This window comes from Rana temporaria, chromosome 6, assembly GCF_905171775.1.
Source record: "Rana temporaria chromosome 6, aRanTem1.1, whole genome shotgun sequence".
In the NCBI taxonomy this organism is placed as follows: domain Eukaryota; kingdom Metazoa; phylum Chordata; class Amphibia; order Anura; family Ranidae; genus Rana; species Rana temporaria.
The window spans coordinates 31200559-31217082 of NC_053494.1; positions in this window are offsets into that span (position 1 = coordinate 31200559).

A 16524-nucleotide genomic window follows, 5' to 3' on the forward strand; every position below is an offset into this window, starting at 1 on the left:
AAATACAACAGGTCCTCCCACATGACGGCAGGTGATCTAACCTTCAGCAATGCTGCTCCTCCCAGAATGACTTTATCTCCTGTACATCACACCTGTACTGTACAGCTCTAAATGCTTTTCTAAAATAGGGATAGACCAATAAAGATCTAAATTTAATGGCTAAAATCTCATCTAAGCTTTTACATATTAAAGTGTTATATAAACTCCTATTTGGTCTACTGAGGGTCCAAAAAAATCAACAAAGTTGTATTTCTCGATATGCACCTGGCAGCGAGGATCACTGTTGCTAAACACTGGAAGCGACTGGTGGTGCCACTCGACTGCATTAAAAATCAGTTAAACTGGATCATGCTTATTGACAAACTTACCAGCATCCTTAATAAAAACACGTGGAAATTTGATGAAACCTGGGACCCATGGATTCAATCCTTTTCTGTCCCCTAACGAGGCTTTGGTTGACCCTCTTCTCCTTCTACGTCTGCTTTATTTACCTTTTTTTTTTCTCTTGGTCTTTTTTCACTACCACACTCCCAATAACGGTATTGGGTTACGCCATGCACCTAGCACTGACTCCTTGGGTTCACTTCACTTAAGTCTTCTGTACCTCTGCGGCACGAGTCTGTTCACATTGGGAGAAAGATAGGCCACTCGCAGAGAGAATGCCGACAACAACTCCCTAGTGCACTGATCAATAATGTGAATTATCAATGTCTGACAAAGTCCAGTACAGGTAAGAATTGATAAGATTGCATGAACTACACACTTATCAATGCAGATATTACAATTCATCTAAATACAGACACGTATATGGGTCAGTGTTACATTACTGCACTTCCCTATACACAGGATTATATTAGATTTATTACTTTGTAGGATAATTATACTTTAGTATACATATCCTTTAGCCCTTGTTAACATTGGAGCGACTTTCTGCACTGCTTTTGGCAATTTCGGGTGCAACTTGCATAGACATCTATGTATGAAGCAGCTCAGATATCTTCAAACTCACACCTAAGGTCATGCTGACATGCGACTTTGAAATTGTCCGATTTCAGATGAAGTCGCACAATTTCAAAGTCGCATTCAAGATGAATGAGGGCATAAAGTGGAACTAGGCCAGAAAATTAAACCCTGCTAGATGACTTCAGGCTGGCCTCTTTTGCAAGTATACAATGGATATAAAAAGTCTACCCACACCTGTTAAAATGTCAAGTTTCTGTGATGCAAAAAAAATGAGACAGATAAATAATTTCAAAACTTTTTCCACCTTTAATGTGACTGATAAACTGTACAACTCAATTGAAAAACAAACTGAAATCTTTTGGAGGGGGGATGTAAAAGTAAAAAACTAAAATAATGCGGTTGCATAAGTATGCACACACTCTTATATCTGGGGTTGTAGCCGTGTTCAGAATTAGGCTGGGTTCACACTATACTACATGACAGCAGTACGACTACATCCTACTTTGCTCTGCGACATCGGTGCTACATTGGTCCTACATTGATCCTACATTGGTCCTACATCCATCCGACTTTCATGAACAGGGCTGAAGTAGGATTAATGTCGTAGTACAGGGAGCATTTTCAAAGTCGGACCGACTTGTGTTGGACCAGTTAAGATGGCTCTCATAGGGAAACATTGATTTTCACACGTCATGCGACATGAGCTCCTAATGTAGGACCGTTTGTCGGACTAGTGTGAACCCAGCCTAAGGCTTTCATCCTACTTTGCGCTGCTACATCGGTCCTACATTGATCCTACATTGGTCCTACATCCATCCTACTTTCATGAACAGGATACTACTTTGATCCGACTTTGTGATAGTCTGACTTGTTCTTTGACCAATCAAAACAATCCCAGAGTGAGATAAATTCCTTTTACTGCTGCTGTAATCACATGTCAGATTTCAAAAGTCGGATGGTTAGGACAAGGCTCCTACTTTGGTCCGACTTCAATGATATTCAATGGGCTGAAGTAGGATCAATGTAGGACCAAAGTAGTACAGGTAGCATTTTCAAAGTCGGACCGACTTGTGTAGGACCAGTTAAGACAGCTCTCATAGGGAAACATTGATTTTCGCACGTCATGCTACATGAGCTCCCAATGTAGGACCGTTTGTCGGACAAGTGTGAACCCAGCCTCAAGCAATCACATTTAAACTCATGTTAAATAGGAGTCAGTACACACCTGTCATCATTTTAAGTGCCTCTGATTAATCCCAAATAAAGTTCAGCTGTTCTAGTAGGTCTTTCCAGACATTTTCTTAGTTGCATCCTACAGCAAAAGCCATGGTCCGCAGAGAGCTTCCAAAGCATCAGAGGGATCTCATTGTTAAAAGGTATCAGTCAGGAGAAGGGTACAAAAGAATTTCCAAGGCATTAGATATACCATAGAACACAGTGAAGACAGTCATCATCAAGTGGAGAAAATATGGCACAACAGTGACATTACCAAGAACTGGACATCTCTCCAAAATTGATGAAAAGACAAGTAGAAAACCGGATAGGGAGGCTGCCAAGAGGACTACAGCAACATTAAAGGAACTACAGGAATATCTGGCAAGTACTGGCTGTGTGGTACATGTGCCAAAAATCTCCCGTATTCTTCATATGTCTGGGCTTTGTGGTAGAGTGGCAAGGCGGAAGCCTTTTCTTATAAAGGAAAACATCCAAGCCCGGCTCGATTTTGCAAAAACACATCTGAAGTCTCCTAAAAGCATGTGGGAAAATGTGCTATGGTCTGATGAAACCAAGGTTTAACTTTTTGGCCATAATTCCGAAAGATAGGTTTGGAGTAGGGTTGCCAACTCATCCCTTTAAAACAGAACACATATTAATTACACAGGTTCTGTGGCTGATTAAGGAGGTAATTAAACTCACTTGGTGCCTTATTTGCATTAAATTAGCCTCAGAACCTGTGTAATTAATATGTGTTCTGTTTTAAAGGGATGAGTTGGCAACCCTAGTTTGGAGCAAAAACAACACTGCACATCACCAAAAGAACACCATACCCACCGTGAAGCATGGTGGTGGCAGCATCATGCTTTGGGGTTGTTTTTCTTCAGCTGGAACAGGGGCCTTAGTCAAGGTAGAGAGAATTACGAACAGTTCCGAATACCAGTCAATATTGGCACAAAACCTTCAGGCTTCTGCTAGAAAGCTGAACATAAAGAGGACCTTCATCTTTCAGCATGACAACGACCCAAAGCATATATCCAAATCAACAAAGGAATGGCTTCACCAGAAGAAGATTAAAGTTTTGGAATGGCCCAGCCAGAGCCCAGACCTGAATCCAATTGAAAAACTGTGGGGTGAACTGAAGAGGGCTGTGCACAGGAGATGTCATCGCAATCTGACAGATTTGGAGTGTTTTTACAAAGATGAATGGGCAAATAGGTATTGAATCAGGAGGATTGGTATGAGAACCAGTCAACTAGTATCTGCAGAATGAGATCGCAGCAATGGCAAGTTACTCCCATGAAAGGTTTAGTTGCAGTAACAAGCTAGAATTATAGCCAAGGGTTGAAAGATTGATGAAGAATGACTATGGGCTCTAATGTAACTTGTAAAATATATGACTGTTGTAAAAAAAAGGATGTGTAAACATTTATCAGTCAACAAGCCCATCTCTAACAACCGTAAAACACACCTCACTGGGCGTACAGGGACACTGCCGATTCATATGATATTTGTATTTCAAAAATATTCTGTAAGGAAGGACCGGCGCACTATGCAATCTACTAAGCAGAAACGAGGAAGCACCAGCATATTGCAAACCCGTGCCTCTGTAAACCCATTCAATCAACTATTATTTGATCCCCTTTGGTCTGTTAAATATAAAATTAAGCTCTGGTTCACATTGATGCGATTTGGCATGCAATTTGATGTGTCAAATTGTATGCCAAATCGGCGGCAATTGCCAGCAATGGCATCTGTGCGGCGCCAAAGTAGTTTCTGTACTACTTTCGCCAATTTCAGGGTCCGATTTCCATTGACATCGCACAGATGTCTCTTATATCGCCCCCGAAGTCGGGACTGACATGCGGGAATGAAATTTCATTCCTGCAGTCAGTGTGAACCAGGGCTGAACATGTTGTGTTATATCTGTTCAAGAAGTACAAAAAAAACAGTTGATCCAGTTGAACAGTTGATCCATGGACGCAGAGTGTATGACTCGGCCCCACCAACCGGCACTGATGGGAGCCAATGGCTGCGCTGCTATCAATCTATTCAATGAAGAGCCGAGAAGCAGAGAGTGGGACGCGGGATCGTGCCCACAGAGATTCGGGGCTCGGGGGGGGGGGGGGCATAAAACAGCGATAAGCCACGCACCAGTGTTATCACAATGTTTTGGAGAACCTTCTTGCCGTTGCATACAGTATATGGTTGGAAGAAGTTAAAAAAAAATTCAGATAAAAGATTCAGGTAATAGAAGAGGTTTTTTATTTTATTTTCCGGCAGGACATGTCTCCTACTTTCCCTTGGTGCCCGCTTTGCAGCATTCATACAACATTACGGCATTCAGCACTTCTAGGAGCGTCAATTGCTTTGGTTACAACCTCCACTACAGGACTCAGTAGAGATGTAGGGAGTCAGAAGGAGAACCAATGGTGTGACATGAGGGAGGGACACAGACATCTGGATATCTTCTCTACTGGAAAAAATCCTAGCGGGAAAACAGTTCGTCTGTATGCTTTTCAGACAGGAAAAAAAAACGTGCATGCTCAGAATCAAGTCGACGCATGCTCAGAAGCATTGAACTTAATATTCTTGGCTTGTCGTAGTGTTGTATGTCACCGCGTTCTTGGCAGTCAAAAGTTCACCGAACTTTTGTATAACCGTGTGTATGCAAGGCAGGCTTGAGAGGAATTCCGTCGGGGCATTAGGGCTGTATCTTTGAGGCTGTGCTCTAGTGTCTCATACATTTTCACTTATTGTATGTAAGTTTCCATCAACTTGTAGTTCATTAGCAATCCTGTTTCTGGTCCCCCCAAGGGGTGACCCACTTCATTGTAGAACTAGATCTCTTGACTGCTTTATAAAGAAAGCAACCTTTTAAGGCCCTTTTACTTTTGTTTGGACCCACAACGCAAAAGTGTGATTTGGCCCTTTGACTTTGTAAAATAAAATTTCAGTTGGGTTTTAACCATTGGGCAGCTCAGATCACTGTCACAATGTACAGAGCAATTTAGAGTGGCTCTGTACCTTGTGATTGCTGTGAACCATTGTTTATAAACATTCAGTCCATTCACAACAGAGGAAGGGGAAGCAGGGGGGCAAAAAAAATGCAGGAAGCAATCGAAGGTGAAGGGGGCGGGTAGGAATGTTTTAAAGTGAAACTGACCACCAATGATTGTGGGATTGCTAAACAAAAGTGATTTCACAATCATTGGTGATCAGAGGCACAGGGGATTGGGGAGGAAGGGGCTCAAGCGACCTTGACCACCAATAATTGCAGGATAGTTTTTCTTATGGTGGGGTTTCTACCGGCCCACTGCCTATTAATGATTTTTGTATTTTTTTTTAAAGCTCCACAAACCACCAATGATTGTGAGAGTGTTTTTTAAGGTAAATATGAAGGCAAATGTAAGAAAAACTATTTATTTTTTGCTCTTTTTTTTCTTTATAAAAAAATAAAACCCCAAATAGTTAATAAATACCATCAAAAAATAGCTTTATCTGACAAAAAAAATCCATAAAGTTAATTTTAGTACAGTGTTGCATGACAGAGTAATTGCCACTCAAACTATCGCAACACTGAAAAATGGCATGTATTAAAAGAGTATTACAGGCTGGTGTTTAAATGGTAGATAAGTTCTTAAAGAAAGAAAAATGTGAATTGTTGAAGATAAACAAATCAGTTAGAGCCGGTTCACACTACTGCGACCTGGGGGGCGACTGGTGTCGCACCAAGTCGCACGACATGACAAATTACATGGAAGTGAATGAGATCCGTCTTAATGCACACTACTGAAGTTGCTCCGACTTCAGAAAGGGTTCTTGTACTACTTCAAGCGACTTCTAGGCAACTTGTACCCATTGGCCCGGATTCACGAAGCACTCACGCCGACGTATCTCGAGATACGCCGCGTAAGTGTAAATATGCGCCGTTGTATCTGTGCGCCGTGCCCACAGAACTAGATACGCCTGAAAATAGGCTTCATCCGACCGACGTAACTTTCCTACGCCGTTGTATCTTAGGCGCATATTTACGGTGGCCGCAAGGGGCGCTCCCATTGATTTCCGATTTGAATATGTAAATGAGGGAGATACGTCGATTCGCGAACGTACTTGTGCCCGGCGCATAATATACGCGTTTTGCGTAAGTCGTACGTCCGGCGTAAAGTTATTCCCCATATAGGAGGCGCAAGACATGCAAAGGTATGGACCAGGGAACACAGCCGTCGTATTTTACGTCGTTTACGTAGTACGTGAATAGGGCTAGGCGTAGGTTACGTTCACGTCGTAGGCAGTGATTCAACGTATCTTAGGCCCCGTACTCACGACCAAACATGTCTGCTGAAACTGGTCCGCAGACCAGTTTCAGCAGACATGTTTGGCCGTGTGTTGGCCCGAGCGGACCATTTTGGGACGGATCGGACAGGTTTCCAGCGGACAACTGTTTCCCGGACTTGTTTTAAAACAGTCCGCTGGAAACCTGTCCGCCCGGACATGTACGGTCGTCTGTACAGACCTACCGTACATGTCCTGCCGCCCGCATCCCTCGCATGCGTCGAATGACTTCGACGCATGCGTGGAAGCATATTTAAGGCGGCCCGCCCACGTCGCCGCGTCATTGTCGCGGCGACACCGCGTCATCGACGCGGCGACACCGCGGACACGCCGTGCGTAATGTTTACGCGCGGGCTTCTGTTCGATGGTGTGTATAGCCATCGAACAGAAGTCCCCGGGCAGTCCCCGGCCAGACATGTCTGCAGACCGTTTTCATCGGACATGTCCTGCCGTGAGTACAAGGCCTTAGGCAGTTGTTTTGACGTGATTCTGAGCATGCGCACTGGGAAGCGTCCACGGGACGGCGCATGCGCCGTACGTTATTCGTAACTTTATGACGCTCAGTCCTTCATTTACATGGGGTCACGCCTCATTAGCATGGCTCACGCCCACTTCCACCTACGCCGGCTTACGCCGAGGGAACCCAGCGTAGATTTGGGAGCGAGTGCTTTGTGAATACTGTGCTTGCCTCTCTGCGCTGGTTCGGCGTAGCGTAAAAAAGATACGCTACGCCGGCATAAATATGCGCCAATGTATGTGAATCCGGGCCATTGATTTCAATGGAAGTCGCCTCCAAGTCAGATCCCCTGTCTTAACTGAAGCAACTTTAAAGGAAGTTAAAATAGTTTTCTAATGCAAACCCCTCCCTCCCACAGAGCAGATTATTATGTGATTGGCCACTGGCAAAGTCGCCTGTCCTGGAGGCGACTTGAAGTCGCGTTGTAAGTCACTCCAAGTAGCGCTGAAGTCGCGCTCAAGTCGTCTCCAAGTTTCCTTGTAAAGTCTGGCTCTCAATGCAATTAATATTGACAGCAAATTCAGTGTTCATTCCAAGTTTGCCAGAAAGGGCAAATTCCCTTTGCCAACTGTTATGCCTCACTCATTGAACTGATTGAACAGCCCAAAGAACCACTTACTAGTTCACAGGGCACAACGGGGCCCCGAACAAGAATCCAATGCCCTAAGTAAGCAAATTGTACTTTATTTCCTAATCTTAAATTATGAATGTATTACTGATTCCATAGCTAATTACCCATCCTGTTTGTAAACAAAGGGTAAACTAGGTAAAGTATTTCAAAGAATAGTTAAAGGTAAAGAGGCTGTCAAGCAACCCACGTGCCGCCATAGCCTAAAGGGCAATCATCACATGAGCAAGACGCATTACTGTATTATTTGTCTGGGAACAATGCCCATACTTCCTGGCACTTGTACCTCGTAAGTGTCTATGGCATTCATACACATCACACATTGGTAATTGCAGCAAAACACAATCTTCGACTTTTTCCTATTAATCACTGTTCAAAGTAATCAATGATTGCTCATAGTATATTGTCATCACACGCTGCCGATTAGCTTCTTTCCACGAACGTTCTATCTGTATGACCACGCCTGCAGAAAACAATGTTCCATTTATCAGCTACCAAAACAAAATGTGACAAGTTTCTGAAATATGAGGGAAAAGCAGCTCTGCTTTTGTCTGGAACCCAAAATGTAAAAACATCACACCTCAATTTCTCAATACGCCCAGACAAATGACAGCTGCTGTCAGTGACAAAGTAATTACATAATTGAGAAAAGACACCATTCTTCACTATTCTTCTCTTAAAGTTCTTAAAGTTCTCGTTCCCATCATTGCAGCCAGAAGCAATGATCAAGTAGAAGATATCTTTAGGATCACGGTGTTACATTCTGGGGGCATTAATGGGGGCTGTAGGTGTTATTAATAGTGAGTAGATGTCATTAAAGCGGGAGTTCACCCAAAAAAATTGCTTGAAAGTAGGGGTCTAGAAGAGGACCAGAGGAGGGCTGGAGCTCTCCTGCAGCTGCAGAAGAGGTGCGAAGGCCACATGAAAAAAGGTTTTAGGGTGAACCTCCACTTTAAGGGTGTAAGTTTTACTTTAAAAGAGAATCTAGAGCACAGGTGTCAAACACAAGGCCCGCGGGCCGAATCCGGCCCTCCAGGCTATTTCATGTGGCCCTTGCACCTCTTCTGCAGCTGCAGGAGAGCTCCACCCCTCCTCTGGTCCTCTTCTAGACCCCTACTTTCTGTTTTCAAGCAATGCATCTATATTCTTCCCAGCAGCAGCATAAGGAAAGGGGGGGGTGCACTGTGATGTAAGGGAGAGTAGGGGACTCAACTTCTGATGGTGGGGTGGCTCTTGACATCTAATGTAAAGGGGAGGGGATGCGCTGGACATCTAATCTTACAGATACAACTGGCACTTTTAAAGGACAATCATAATGCTGATGCGGCCCACAATGAAATCGAGTTTGACACCCTTAATCTAGAGTATTTGCCATGTCCAAAAGGCTGCATTCACATATAAGTATCGCGTGAACCTGTTTTTTGTTTTGCACATTTTGGCACTACACACATAGGGCAGCCCATAAGTTTGAATGAGTTGCCATACATGCAGGGCCAGTGCCAGCACAAGGCACACTAGGCAGCCACCTTAGGGCACCAGGATGGGAGGTGCAGGAAAATACTTGTCTTGGGGGGTTGCATTGTGAAGGGGAGGAGGAGGGTGGCGGGAGGAGGAGGACAAGGAGCGGAAGCCGGTGCTCCTGTTGCCTGGAGATGGCGCTCCTACTGCCGGTGAGCCTGGAGCTGAATGCCGTCTCCCTGGAGCCTGGATAACTGGAGGAGGATAACTTGGACAGATTACCTGTCCCCAGCTGGAGGAGGAACCAGTTCAGCACCTAGGGGTCCTGCTATGAGATTGGCACAGAGCAGAGCCGGAGGAGGTCTGCTGGTTCTACAAAGAGGACTGGAAGACCGGAAAACTATTCATGGGCTATCACTTTCTGCCACCAAAATGTACCTTCGCACTGCCTAGATACTACAAACACACTAAAGAAGCTCATGTACCTTTTTGGGGGTTAAACTTCTCGTGTTTTTTTTACTGAGCATTTTGACATGCGCAAAATTGCGTGTCTGCTGGCCATGTTTGAGGCGCCATTACCAATGAATGGCACCACAAGCACGATGTTAGGTTTGAAATTGAATGAAGCCTAACTGCTAAACTTGCCAAGAAAGAATATTGAAATATCATTGTTAATACATTCTTTGCTCAGAACCACCCCCTCCAGGGTAAAGTGCCTCAAAATTGGCCCATTGCTGGTTAAGGTGTCTTTGCCTAAAGAGCAAGGCGTGGGAGGTGTAAAGAGGACTGTTCATAACCCATAGTCATTAGTCCATTTTGGACGTATTTCTACATACAGAGGGACCATGAAGAACAAACTTTGCCACCTTCTAACAAAAAGTCAGAACACACCAACAATAAAAATTAATTTGGAAATTTGGAAGAGGCTGGGAGCAATAGAAGGTACCTTTTTGAATTAAGAAGACCTACTTGAATCACTTTTTTTACCCAGAGTTTAGTGTCTCTCTAAAGCTTTTGAATGGTATGCCTATGCAGTACTGGTAGCCGTTTACTATTTTTGATGCCCAAAAGATTGCTTTAATTTGCTTTGTTGTCAAATATTTAACCACTTTAGCTCCTGAAGGTTTTACCCCCTTCACGACCAGACCATTTTGTGCTATTCGGCACTACGCTATTTTAATTGGCGATGCAATGGTCATGCAATTGAAATTGAGCTTTCTTTTGGTATTTGATCACCACTGGTATTTTAATTTTTTGCGATATAAATGAAAAAAGAGCACACATTTTGAAAAAACAAAAACAAAATTAGTTTTCTACTATTTTGTGTTAAAAAACATATCCAATAAAAAAAAATGTTAAAAATCAAATGTCTTCATTTAGGCCAAAATGTATTCTGCAACATGTCTTTGGAAAAAATAAAAAATCCCAAGTGTATATTGATTGATTTGCATGAAAAATTATGTCATCTACAAACTATGAGATACAAAGTATACTGAAATTTTTATTTATTTATTTCTCTTTACTAGTAGTGGTGGTGATCAGCGACTTATAGCGGGACGGCGGGCAATCTGACACTTTGTGGGAATTGTCTAACTGTCACTGACATCTCAAGTGACACTAACACAGTGATCAGTGCTAATACTATACACTGTCACTGTATTAAAGACACTGGCTGGGAAGTGGTTAACATCTAATGCAAACAAAGGATTAAAGTGTGTGCAGTGTGGTGCTACTAAGGAATGTGCTGGTTTTTACTCCCTACTTTTCAGGAGAACAAAAAACAGTACATCGCTGCTAACAGAAGAGAGCTTTGTGTTACATACGCTCCGATGATTGGCGGTTTACAGCCATAAATTATTGGCCTGGAACTGGTGATCAGCATGTGCTAAAGCCAGTGACAGCACAGCTGGGCACGAGCGCCTCTTACCTGGAAATGCAGAATCACATATATATATATATATATATATATATATATATACTGCATACTGCTCAAAAAAAAATAAAGGAACACTTTTGAATCAGAACTCCTGGGATATCGATCTGGTCAGTTAAGTAGCAGAGGGGGAGGGGTGTATACAGAGGGGGTTGTTAATCAATCAGTTTCAGCTGCTTTGCTGTTAATTGAAATTAACAACAGGTGCACTAGATGGGCAACAATGAGACGACCTCTAAAACAGGAATGTTTTTTCAGGTTGAGGTGTCTGACATTTTTTTTCCCTACTCATCTTTGACTGTTTTTCACTAGTTTTGCATCTGGCTAGGGTCAGTGTCACTACTGGTAGCACAAGGCGATACTTGGACCCTATAAAGGTTGCACAGGCAGTCCAACTCCTCCAGGATGGCACATCAATACGTGTCATTGCCAGAAGGTTTGCCGTGTCTCCCAGCACAGTCTCAAGAGCATGGAGGAGATTCCAGGAGACAAGCAGTTACTCTAGGAGAGCTGAACAGAGCCGTAGAAGGTCCTTAATACATCAGCTGGACCGGTATCTGCAGGTTTGTGCAAGGAGGAACAGGATGAGCACTGCCAGAGTCCTACAAAATGACCTCCAGCAGGCCACTGGTGTGAATGTCTCTGACCAAACAATCAGAAACAGACTTCATGGGGGTGGCCTGAGGGCCCGACGTCCTCTAGTGTGCTCTGTGCTCACTGCCGGACACTGTGGAGCTCGATTGGCATTTTCCATTGAACACCAGAATTAGCAGGTCCTCCACTGGTGCCTCATGCTTTTCACAGATGAGAGCAGGTTCATCCTGAGCATATGTGACAGATGTGAAAAGGGTCTGGAGAAGCCGCAGAGAACTTTATGCTGCCTGTAACATTGTTCAGCATGACCGGTTTGGTGGTGGGTCAGTGATGGTCTGGGGAGGCATATCCATGGAGGGACACACAGACCTCTACAGGCTACACAATGGCACCCTGACTGCCATTAGGTATCAGGATGAAATCCTTGGACCCATTGTCAGACCCTACGCTGGTGCAGTGGGTCCTGGGTTCCTCCTGGTGCATGACAATGCCCGGCCTCATGTGGCGAGAGCATGCAGCCAGTTCCTGGAGGATGAAGAAATTGATACCATTGAATGGCCCCCACGCTCCCCAGTGCTGACCGAAATCCAAAAGAACACCCATGAGACATTATGTTTCGGTCCATCCGGTGCTGCCAGGTTGCACTTCAGTCTGCTCAGGAGCTCAGTGATGATCTGGTCCAGATCTGGAAGGAAATACCCCAGCACACCATCCGTCGTCTCATTAGGAGCATGCCCTGATGTTGTCAGGCATGCATACAAGCACTTGGGGGCCATACAAACTACTGAGGACCATTTTGAGTTGTTGCAATGAAATTTCAGCAAAATGGACTACCTTGCTGCATAATTATTTCACTTTGATTTTCTGGGTGTCTTTGAATTCAGTCCACTGTAGGTGGATAATTTTCATTTCCATCAAATGTGCCATCCTTTCATTCCTAACACATTACCCAGTCCATATCAGTATATATATCCAGCATGAGATTTTTGCCTGTTGAGATGTTTTCAAAGTGTTCCTTTTTTCGAGCAGTGTATATATATATATATATATATATATATATATATAGGTGATTATGAGCAGCGGGCCGCACTATAGCAGTAACATTATGGTGCGCGGTCGGCAAGTGGGTTATACATGACAAAGAACAACAAAAAATTATATTTTTGGTGGGGGGGAATGAGATAAGTTGTATTTTTTAAAAGCGCACAGTAATTTGGGGCCAAATCTTCAAAAGAGATACGCAGGCGGAACTGCTGTTCAGCCTGCGTATCTCTGTGCCTAACTTTGGAAACGATCCTCCAAAGGATTTTTCCAAAGTTAGGCAGAAGATCTGACATCTGTAAGACACTTACACTGTCAGATCATATGCCGCATACACACCATCACTTTATGTGATGAAAAAAAACGACACTTTCTGTGAAGTAAATGACGTTTTTGAAACTTCAATTTTCAAAGACGAAGTTGCCTACACACCATCGTTTTTCTCACAATGTTCTAGCAAAGCGAGGTTACGTTCCACCACGTTTTACCATTGAAGCTTGCTTCATAAGTAGCTTCTGGGCATGCGTGGATGAAAAAACGTCTTAGAAAACGACGTTTTTTGCTACACACGGTCAATTTCTGTGAAGTAAAAAGTGCACTTTTGAAAAACGACACATAAAATTGAAGCATGCTTCAATTTTTTTTGGTCGTTTTTTACAAGACATAAAACGACGTTTTCCCCCACACACAGTCAATTAAAGTGACGTTTTTAAAAACGTCATTTTTTTTCATCACATAAAGTGATGGTGTGTACGCGGCATTAGGATGCAGTACCGCATCCGCCGCTGGGGGCATTTCTCATTGAAATGCCGCTTTGCGTATGCAAATGAGGACTTAAGCAGATCCACAAAGCTTTTAAGCATTGTGGTTTCTGCGTAAGTTCCGATTTGCTTGCGCAAAATTAGGGCTGGTTTTACAATGTGGAAAGTTAGTCCACCATGTAAAATCAGACCTTTTTTTCGATCGCCGCGTTTTTTTTTTAAATTTGAATTTTTTTTCCCGGCGCGTATTTTTTTTTTTTCCCGACGCAACTTTATTGTCCCGTCGCGATCCACAAAGCCCGGCTTAAATTACGTTTGCGCGCTGCCCGTCCGGCGCGGGAGCGCGCCTAATTTAAATGGGAATCGCCCATTTAAACTAGGAACGCCTTGCGGAGTTAGGTTGCGCTGCCGCAATTTTCCGGGTAAGTGCTTTGAGAATCGGTACTTAATTTCGGAAAATTGCCGCAGTGTAACTTAACTCCCTAAAGTTACGTTAAGCAAGATTTTTGAGAATTTGGCCCTATATTCTTTTAGTTAGGCTGTTTTTCATTGACAGTGTATACTGCACTGAAAAAAAGGGGAGAAAGGAGGGTTGGGACTTTAAGTGAGGCAATGAATGGGTAGGTTCATCTGCCTCCATTCCCATTCCCTGTATATATATATATATATATATATATATATATATCTTTTAGAACAAGGAAGCACGGCTAAGAGGATAAAGATATGCAATCACATGTTAGTGGATTTCAAAGAAATATACATTGAATAGAAAGGATAACATGATAAAGAAAATAGCACCTTAACAATTTATTATAGTTAATGATAACATGATTGATGATCAATATAATAGTAATAGATACATTAGTATATAGTAATAAATTTGTTCCAATTCATTTTGCGCATACTTATGTTAATGGTGATAATGATTAATGATAAAATTCATTATACTGCACTGAACCAACCAATTAGGAGTCATTACTTTGACTCATTCCCTTGCACGTGCAAACTTTAGCTTGAGCTACTGAACTGTACACAACATGGTTTTTGTAACTAAGGAATTAAAGAGATACAGGGAATGATGTGAAAATGTGCCTAAAGCATTACCCTTGCTTGGATAGAAAATTATATAATTTTCATAGGTGATATTTTATATTTCACTTAAGGAAAAAAGGGTGTTTTTAAATGCTAATTTTAAAGTGATTGTAACGCTTACATTTTTTCCTAAAATAAAAAAACATGTCATGCTTATGTAGAAAAGTCCCGGGGGCCCCTGAAGCTCAATGGTGACCTCAAGAGTTAAGGACAGCTGACGTCCTTCAGTGTAGAGTGGGTTACAAGGCATGGTGGGTGTAATGCAAGATGAGCAGATGGGCGCCAGACACTTTTTGAATGCAAAGAGATTTATTGTCTCTTAAACAGAACTGTGGGAAAGAGGGTTAGGGCCAGGACACCCTTAGATGAATTTCAGCAATAAGGGGGGACAGAGGCGGACTGACAACTCATAGGGCCCCCGGGCAAATAGAAGATTATGGGGCCCCTGGGCTTACAGATGGCCACCACGCCAGGAGGCAGTGCAGAGGCGGGGCAGCTAAAATCTCGGGATTTTCACATCAAAAGCACGTCGGTTTCGGACATATCAGGGACACATCTAAAAAAAACATAGATTTTTACATACTGTCCCTGGTTTTGCTGAGCCTGGCAACCCTGATGGGGCCCCCTAATGGCATCGGGCCCTCAGGCAGTGCCCGAGTGACTCAATGGTCAGTCCCCCCCGGAGGGGGGAGTGATCAGAAATATTCCTAGGAGCATATACTGCAGAGACGGTCCTACTCTGTAATTCAGCATTTCCCATACACATATCTATGTGTGACAAGCAGTGGTATGAGGCCAAATAACGCGAAAAGCATTGTACCGTACAATTTCTGTCCCTCCAAACATCTCTCAAACCAAGTTCACACATCAGTTTAGAAAAAGGGGAGGGGCCACCCGAAAGTGTGCCACCTCTAGACTGTAACGAAAACCTATCCAACACTTTATCCATCACTGTGTTGAAGACTCCTAGTACCCAGAGAGGGACAGTAGAATGTTGAGTCATAAATTGTGCCAGTTTAAGTTATCTGGGGAAAAAGGTGGAGGGACATATATATTTGCAATGATGCAGGGAACACCCGCCAATTTGCAAAGTAAAAAGATATAGCTTCCTTGGTCCTCTATCAGGGAATGCAAAAGTGTAAAGGGTGTCGTATTAGATATTAAAGGGGTTGTAAAGGTACAATTTTTTTTCCTAAATAGCTTCCTTTACCTTAGTGCAGTCCTCCTTCACTTACCTTATCCTTCCATTTTGCTTTCAAATGTCCTTATTTCTTCTGAGAAATCCTCACTTCCTGTTCTTCTGTCTGTAACTCCACACAGTAATGCAAGGCTTTCTCCCTGATGTGGAGTGTCGTGCTCGCCCCCTCCCTTGGACTACAGGAGAGTCAGGACGCCCACTAACACACAGCTCCTTTCTCTATCTGAAACGTAGATGCAGCTTCTTTCAGGCGCTTTACAGGCGCTTTTTTTAACGCTAAGACCCTTTTCCCACTGGGGCGTTTTTTAGGCGCTTTAGTGTGAAAGCACTTGGGTTTTCACATTGGGATTGCAGGTGCAGCTTCTTTCAGGCGCTTTACAGGCATTTTTTTTAACGCTAAAGTGCCTGGAAAACGCCCCAGTGTGAAAGGGGTCTAAGAGTTTTAATTTGTATGCAATCAGGCAGGCCCTTGTACTACATGGTTTTGGTAAATCTAAAGACAAAAATCTACAGAAAATCTAATAGTGTGTATGGGGCTTTACTCTCCGGGCACCGGCTACTACTAGGTGGGGAGCGGAGGAAGATCACTCTGCAAGGGAAGGCAAGGAGATAAGCAGGCAGGTGGCTGGCTGGTACTTGAGCCAAGGGCATGCACCCGAAACTGAAGAAATATTCCCTCCACTCTGACCAGCACATGATCATCAGAAAGGGGCACAGATAATGGAAAGAAATAGACCCCCCTAAGCTCGTAGGTGCAGTGGAGCGGGGGTGTAATTCAGATTTTTTTTT